Below are 9,299 nucleotides of genomic sequence, written 5' to 3'. Positions count from 1 at the left end.
TATCCGCACCAACTGGAACATCATCAGCCAACTCGTTGAGGTTTGTAGTCACATTCTCTTTAGCAAGGCTTGGACTATGGTTCCTTGGTACACCTCGTGTGGCAGTGCCGCAGGTTACCTTAGGTATTGGTTTCTCTTGGGACCAGGTGACAGGAATGATATCCTCATCATCTGAGGATCGATCAACTTCTCCAGTGTCTTTGCAAGTGTTCTGACGTGTCCTACGCCTTTTGGCTGATTTTGGTTGTGAATGCTCTTCTGTTGTTACAGGGAGAAACCCACATGGGAGCAACAGATCTCGATGCAACGTGCGCCAGGGGCCCTCTCCGTTCTCTGATTTAACTGTGTAGACGGGGAGGTCTCCAGCTTTTTTCACTACCACATGGACAGTGGGCTCCCATTTGTCAGCGAGTTTGTGTTTTCCATGAATGCGTACATTCCTGACGAGCACTCGACCTCGAATGTCCAGAGCAGACGGGGTCACATTTGTTCTTTTCGGCTACCTTGGCAGCACTCTGTGTAGCTATTTTATAGCTCTCCTCGAGGTGGGATTTGAGGTTCTGTACATATTGGGAGTGTGATTTATGTTGTTGCTCTTTCACTGGTAAGCCAAATGCGAGGTCGACCGGCAACCGTGGCTGGCGTCCAAACATTAGCTCGTATGGTGTGAACCCAGTCACTTCATTTTTGGTACAGTTGGTTGGTTTTCCAGAGTGTCGAGCATGTCTAACAGAGTGCGGTTAAAACGTTCCACCGGGTTGCCCCTGGGGTGGTACGGTGTTGTTTTATTTTTCTTTATGCCCACAACTTCACACAGTTCTTTAATTAGCCATGACTCAAAATTGGGACCTTGGTCGCTGTGCAGTTTCTCTGGGATACCATAATGGATGATGAAATTGTCCCACAAGCACTTCGCAACTGTTCAAGCCTTTTGGTTTGATGTTGGGATAGCCACTGCATATTTTGTGAATTGATCCGTGATCATGAGGATGTCCTTTGTGTTGCTTCTGTCCGGTTCGATGGACAGGAAGTCCATACAGACCAGTTCGAGTGGTTGTGTTGTCATTATATTCACTAAAGGTGCGGCCCTCTCAGGTAATGTCTTCCTGCGCACACACCTGTTACACGTTTTGACTTTCTTCTCAATGTCTGAGGCCATTCTCGGTCAATAGAATCTGGTTCTGACCAGATCCAGCGTGCTTTCTTTTCCCATATGTCCCATGTTGTCATGCAGGCTTGTCAAGACCATGCCATGAAGTTTTTCAGGTAAGACCAGCTGGTACTGTGTATTTCCCTCTTCTTGGCATGTTCTATAGAGGATGCCGTTTCGCAGTTCAAGCTTGTTCAATTCTCTCAACAACAGGGGTAGGTCTGGAAGCTCTGTTCTCAAAGTCGGCGGTGGTTTCTCTCCACGCTCAATCTGGGAGATGACATGTTTAATGCACTGGTCAGCTCTCTGCTTATCGCTGAAATCCACCTCTGACAGGTGAGGGATAATGGGTAGTCCTCTGAGCTCATCTTCCTGCTCAAAGCTGTCAGGTACAGCATCTCCAGAAATGGCTTTTGATGAGGGAGATACTTCCATCACTGACCATTCTATCATTGGCACAATAGACAAGTTGTCTCTCACAGATGGCATGAACGACCCCCTGATCCACAGCTTCAATGTTATCTGGATCTGACAGATGGTATTGTGTGAACTGACATATCCTGTCCCACTCTTTCTGAGATGATGGATCGTCACGCAGATTGCCATGGGGACGACGTGATAACACGTCAGCATCTTTGTTCTGCTTCCCGGGGTGGTACTGGAGCTTAAAGGAAAAGGTAGACAGAGTTGCTAACCACCTGTAGCTGGTTGCATCGATATGCCCATTCAAAGTTTGCAATTTCAATCGGTTGCTATAGCGCCCCCCTTTGGCCAATTGATGTAATATTGCTTCATTCGCATCCTCACATTACCCTCTACCACTGTGCCAAATTTCACATAGATTGACAGAGTCAGTGAGGAGAAAAACATGGACAGACACACACAGACACACCCAAAGACACACAGACAGAGTTTTCGTCATTATATAGTAAGATTATTGATTATGTTAAATAATACCACTTAATTTACATTAAATCACCTCATGGGGCACCATTCCCGAAAAGGGAAAATACTGATAGCCAGTTAAAGATATCAGTCTCAAAACATCACTAAATTATCAATTTGGAATTTTGGTTAATAATTAAATTAATAACAGTTACCAAATTTAACAGTAAAGCCTGAAGGATTTCAGAGTTCTTCACATGGCAGAGGTTGACTGTTTATTCACTCTTGTGCAACATTAAACAGACAGCAGGCATGATTCCAAAAAATTATATTTATTCATAAAGTAAGCAAAGCAAAACCAAAACTACACACAATTCTAACTAACTAACTATATACAAGCTTGGTGTGTGTGTGTGTGTGTGTGTGTGTGTGTGTGTGTGTATGTGTGTGTGTGCGAGAGAGAGAGAGAGAGAGAGAGAGAGAGAGAGAGACTTTTTTGACTTTTAAAAAACTACTTTATTTACAGTTTCAGCACAAACACACTAGGAAAGGCAGACAGGTATCATCTAACATAGACATGCTGCAAACTTCAGATCTCCTTGATGATATATTGCACATAAAACCTCCTCATATCCCCACTGTTGTTTAAAAGCTTCTACATTCTTCGTGGCCTTGTAGAAGCAGGACTCCAGCCTCAGTCTGACCCTCACGTTCTGCTTCCACAAGGCCACGATATCACACACAGGCTCAACCTGCAGTCTGTCTCTGCGAGTCAGATATATCGCCAGTTTAGCTTCACCTACCAAGAAGTTTAAAATTGAATTGAAATGATTTTGTTCTTTTGCTGTACTTGACTCCACCAATAAAACAGAGGGCAGAGAACACAACACCAAAAGCATTAAAAACAGCAGTTAAAACATTTAAAAACTCTTGCACTCAGTAAAAACACTCTCAGACAGACTACAGAAAGGGCACTCATTTAAAACACTACGATTCAAAACAGACACAAAAGCATGGATGGCGATAGCACCATGTAAAATCCTCCACTGTAAATCACCAGTCCGTTTTTTTATAGGGGGTTTGTAGAGAGTCCTCCACTGTGGACTCTGTCCCCCCAGTCTGTCCTTCCACATAGTGGGTGCTCTGTTGTACAGGCCCTTTTTGTTTATCACCTTCACAAAGTTCATAGGTCTGTCTGTCTGTGTTGTGCAGGCTCAGCTTCTCCTTGTTGCAGACTTTCAGGAGAGGACCGCTGAGCTCCACAGACCCACGATGCAGACAGAAGTCGGGGAAAGCGTCTGTGTGGTCAGGCTCTGCCTCTCCTCTGCCATACCGCAGGAGAAGGCTCCTCTCATTCACAGAAAGCCTCTGTCTCCAGAGCTCCAGACTCCTCTGGATCAGCCGGACTGACCGCACCCCCAGCACCGAGATCACTGCCTGGGCATCAGTGAGTGCTGGCCCCGCTATCTTCACCAACTGCTCCACCGTCACAATCTTTGAACTGCACAGCGCCCCCATCAGCCCAGGCACGGCGCTGCTGCAGACATCCAGTCTGCCACCACAGACTAAAGGCTCCTTCAGCAACTGTGCAGAGAGTCAGACTCCTGAACATGTTTCCAATTAAAAAGTGCACAGGATTTAAAAACACCCTGATAAAATTGAGGCAGCCCACTTAAACATAAAATTTTAAGATCAGTTAAAAACAGAGCAGCATCTAGTCCCAAGTTGTTCACACGCCTGAGTACGCAGCTGGCCACATCCCTCAACACTAAATCAGAAGGCCCTGTGAGATACCTCTGAATAAACCGTATCCTGAAGGTGGCTGTTCTACCGGCCAGGTGGACGAGGCCCTGGCCCCCTTCCTCTCTAGATAAAAACAGAACTGACTGTGGCACCCAATGTAACCGATCCCAGAAGAAATTAACCATCTTTGCCTGGATCTGGGCTAACAAACCTGATGGTGGATCCAAACAGGCCAGCCGGTGCCACAGCAGAGCGGCTACAAGATTGTTTAAAACCAACACTCTTCCTCTGTAAGATATGTCGGAGTGAATCCATTTCCACTTCAACAGTTTGCCCTTGACCTTTTCAATAATATTATCCCAGTTCTTTTTGACCAGACTTTCATTTCCTTGATAGATACCAAGATATTTTAGGCCATCCTTTTTCCAGGTCAGGCTTTGAGGGAGAACCGGGAGGCCCTCACGCCACTCACCGACAGCAAGGGCTTCACTCTTTCCCCAGTTCACCTTCGCAGCCGACACACCAGAGAACTTATCAGTAATACTAGCTAATGTATTGACATCATGCTGATCCTTTATAAAAACAACAACATCATCAGCATAGGCAGATAAAACCACATTGCCAGTAAAACCAGATAAAAACAGACTTTTAACACTCGAGCGTATTTTATGAAGGAGGGGTTCCAGGGAGAGTGCATAGAATATCCCAGACAATGCACAACCCTGCCGGACACCTCTATGCACTCTAAAAGGAGCACACAAGCCACAATTGGACCTTGGCAATAAGACCAGCGCTGAACCCAAACCTCTCCATGGTCTTCCAGAGGAAACGATGTTCAACGTGGTCAAAAGCCTTTTCTTGATCTAATACAATCAAGCCAGTATTCACACCCAATGCACTGGAGACCTCCAAAACATCCAGAATGAGGTAGACATTGTCTACCATAGACCTGCTGGGTACACAGTACGGCTGGTCCCGATGGATAACTTGCTCCATAGCTTCTCTCAGCCGGGTGGCCAAGGGTTTGGAGGGCGCCAGTTTTTTATGTCCTGCAAGTTGCCTTTTTTTTGGCAGGAGGGCAATTACCGCCCTCCGGCAGGACAGAGGCAAGGAACCAGAGGCAAGGCTGTCATTAAACACATCCAGCATATCTTGTGACAAGGTACTCCAGTAAGATTTATAAAACTCAACACTGAGGCTGTCGATGCCTGGGGCCTTCCGGCCCTGCATGCTCTGGAGGTACAGACAGGGGGCACTCTAGCTGGGAGTTGATCTCTTCAGAGACCTGAGGCAGTCCATCACAGAACTCCTCGAAAAGTTCTCCATTCTCCTCATACTCGCTTTGGAACAGTGAGGAGTAAAACTCCACAGCTCTACCCCTGATCTGTCCTGGTTCTGTCAGCTCTCGCCCTGTGTCTTTTAGCAGAGAGTGTATCATCCTCTTCTGTCCATGTTTTCTCTCCGAGCCAAAAAAGAAGCCAGAGGGAGTATCCATCTCAGCTATGGTCTGAATTCTGGACTGGACCAGCGCACCTTGTACTTTACTGTCCAGCAGGTTGGCTAAAGCCGTCTTTTTAGTCTTGAGGATTTCAATATATCCTCGATTTCCTGTGGACTGACTAAGTTGTTCTAGTTCCACTATCTCAGTCTCCAGATCTCTGATAGATCCGGTGATATGACGTGTGACATTGAGCGTGTGCTGCTGACACAACAGTTTTATCTGAATTTTCCCATGGTCCCACCACTGTCTTAGACAGGAAAATTCATTTTTCCTCTGTCTAAAATCAGTCCATAAATAACTAAGAGCCTCACCAAAACTTTGGTCAACAGCTAAAACCGAATCAAAATGCCAGTAGGCGCTTTTAGGTAAAATATTCCTAATAAAAACACTACATAAAACCAAAGAATGATCTGTAAAACCCACTGGTAAAATCCTACACATTTTAAAAACACTAAAATTGTGTTTGAAACAATAAAAGCAGTCGAGGCGAGCTAAAGACATTGTGTTGTCTCTTATGTGGGACCATGTGTACTGTCTGCAGCTTGTGTGCATCCTATGTATGTATGCACTCCACACATCCACCAGGCCATGGGAGTAGACCAGCTGCTTCAGAGCCTGCTGAGAGACTGGATGAGGAAGATCATTCTCAATCCCCGCCTAAAAATAAGAAATCAGGTGACCTATAATGTTGTACTTCTGTACTTGTACCTTAGTGATTTTTTCTAAAAAGAGCTTCCTCTCTGCACTGTTGTTTGGAGCATAAACATTAATAAAAACAACAGTAAACTGATCAAAAACAGCCTCAACTAAAAGACACTTCCCTGAATGACATGCTCTGTTCTTACTGACGTCGGAGTAAAAGCTTTTGAGAACAGGACACCCACCCCAGCACTGACTGCAGTGCTATGACTTAAAATGACCTCCCCTCTTTGCCAGTCAGTCTCATTATTACTGTCACTGTGTGTCTCTTGTAAAAACAAAACATCTATATGTTTGAGTTTAGCTGTTTCATATATGTTAAACTTTTCCTAACTTCTCTGGCCCCGTTGACATTCAAACTCCCAACTTTAAAAGTATTCATAAAAAGTGAGAGACTTAAAACAATACTAAAAACAGCCAATAAACTAATTGAAATGCATGTGCTTTCCCATCATTTAACAAATTTGTTTTTTTAACTTTCAGGATCAGTTTCTTCAATCTGAACACTTCTTGATCAGTAAAATCAGAGTCAGCTTTGTTTCTGATGTGACGTCTGGCTGAAAACGCCTCTTTCTCAGAAAAATAATGCTCGAGGTTTACTCCTTTCATATTTTTTGTTTCTTGAAGGAAAGTTTTTAACATTTTTGCTGTATAAGCCCTATCTTCCTGGCTGACTGATTGCTGAGTGTGTAACAGATTACCGTCATCAGAGACGCAGCCCTCACTATCACTGCTATCTAACAGCTCAGCTCTCCTGCCTGACTGTCTGCCTGTCAGCCTGCCTCCGTGACGCTTCTGTGGGATTGATATCCACGCAGCCTCCTGCTCCATCATCTCCACAGCTTCACCTGCCTGCCCACCACATGCTTCACCTGTCTTACCTGCTTCACTTACCTCACCTGCCTGCTCAACACCAGCCCCATCTTCTTGCTCAACACCAGCTTCACCTACCTGTTCAACACCAGCTTCACCTACCTGTCCAACACCAGCTTCACCTGTCTTACCTGCTTCACTTACCTCACCTGCCTGTTCAACACCAGCTTCACCTACCTGCCCAACACCAGCTTCACCTACCTGCCCAACACCAGCTTCACCTACCTGCCCAACACCAGCTTCACCTGCCTCCTGACCTTTGTTTCCATCTGTGTCATCTTTCCCACTCACCTCACCTTCCTGAGCCCCAGCCACCTCACCTGACTTACCTGTCTCACCCAACCTGTTCTCCACACACTGCAGTGGCTCCACAGTTTACACCGAGCCAGCTCGGCTCGGACAGGCTTTGACCACGTGCCCCTCCTCACCGCAACCAAAACACTTCATGAATTAAGAAGTAGCGAATAACAAATAATCAAAGTCATCAACTCTCACATGAAAGCGGACATTGAACTCCTCGGTACAGTTATTCAATATCATGAAAAGTTGTCTCCGGTGGGAAACAACGTGTTTGAGTAACGGAGATTTACATCCAGACAGGACTTTATTTAATTGGAGAAACAATCTTACTGTGTCTGGATAACTCCCTGCTGAGGAACTCATCTCTTATGAATGGGGGGACGTTTGACAGAGTGATCTTTGTTGCCGGTTGAGTGAGTGGCAGCACCGACTCAAACAAACCACCGACACTGATCCCCGTCTCCACCAGGTGGTTCACCTGCTCCACCTTCTCCAGGAACAGGACCACCGCAACGTTCACCGAGGAATGCCCGGCCACCTCTCCTACGGCGAGGGCGACCTCCGAGAGAGAGAGAGAGAGAGAGAGAAAGAGAGAGAGAGAGAGAGAGAGAGAGAGAGAGAGAGAGAGAGGCCAGTGTGGTAATCAAAGGGCCGTTTGGCCTACAAAACAAAATGGCTGACAACAGATAACTACAAGATGGTTGTAGTTCTGTAGTTCTATAAGGCCGAATCAAAGCTGGCTTCAGATTGGGGGAGGTCTTGTTCGACTGTGTGGTCAGGACAAAGACAAGGGAAAAGTTGCCTCTTCGGGTGTAGCTCTGTTGAAAGCCTATTTGTAAATGAGTCTTTGTGAATGTGATATGTGTTGCAAATGGTCTGGATCAATGCAGAGGATGTTTAGTTGCATGCAAGACGTTTCTGTGAACAGCATTAGCAAACTAAACACTAAGCTTTGGCTAAGCCAACTAACCAATAACCTAATTGCAAACAATCACAACAACTCAGTAAACAGCATTCAATCACATTCAGCAAGTTAAACAGTCTTGCTTAGCCTGTAAAGCTGTGATAAAAATATGCCCAGTTGTTACATTACCGATCCTTGAATGGATGGAAGAAAGAGTTGCTTTGTGGTGTGCTGCTTTTGTTAGCCGGCAGAAGAAGGCTGGAAAGAGCTGTGGTTAAAGAAGCAGTCTTTGTTGTGACCTTGTTCCAGAGGTGCGGATCTGAGGAAGCTGGTCACTCGGGGTCCTTGCAGAGTTAAGGCCCTGGAACACCTAGCCGACGGTTGGCCGTCGGTCAAAGTCGGGCCGTCGGTGAGCGTCTGTTGCCCTGGTTTTTGTGGTGTGTCCCACACTGTCTGCACTTTGGCGACGGCGGCTTTTCGGCCAATTGAGCATGTTGAATTGATGGCGGAGCTTGTTGGTTCAGGTTTTATTTCCTCGCCCCTGTAGCGAGTGAATCTGCCTGTAGTGAAACCGGGGCTAACTGGTGCTTCCTCTGCAGGCTCAACTTCACTCAGCTGCCCGACAGATCTGCTGTTTCTTCCACTTTATTAACCCGAATAGCCGCAGCATGACTGGAGGAAAGCACAGCCAGTTAGCTTCCACTGGCCTCCCAGCTAGCCCCGGCTCTCTGTTTGGATACAACCGGAGCATCGAGCCCCAGTTTGTTATTCAGGTTGAAGTGGGATGAAGCAGCGGGTTTGTCGGGCAGCTGAGTGAAGTGGAGCCTGCGGAGGAAACACTGGGACCGTCTGGATATAATAGTCCATGGAGGTGCTGCGGTGCTCGGCTGCACAGATAGGAAACCCCTCAGCTGACAGGATGTACCACTCTCTCACTCCGCTACTTTGTTTATCTCATGCATTCCTCGGACTTCCGGTTTCCCTTTTTGCGTTATTTCCTCTCACACACAGGCGCAGAACGTACGTGCTACTACTACGACGTGAGGCGACGTAGACGACACAACGGTTGGCTTTCCTCGCCACTAGGGCTGGCTCAGGCTTGCCCTGTACCAGCCCCTAGTTAGGCTGACTTAGGCCTAGTCTGCCGGAGGACCCCCCTATAATACACCGGGCACCTTCTCTCCTTCTCTCTCTCTCTCTCTCTCTCTCTCTCTCTCTCTCTCTCTCGTATTCTATTACTGCAT

Source organism: Epinephelus moara, chromosome 3 (assembly GCF_006386435.1).
Source record: "Epinephelus moara isolate mb chromosome 3, YSFRI_EMoa_1.0, whole genome shotgun sequence".
Classification (NCBI taxonomy): Eukaryota; Metazoa; Chordata; class Actinopteri; order Perciformes; family Serranidae; genus Epinephelus; species Epinephelus moara.
This window is presented reverse-complemented; position numbering follows the sequence as displayed.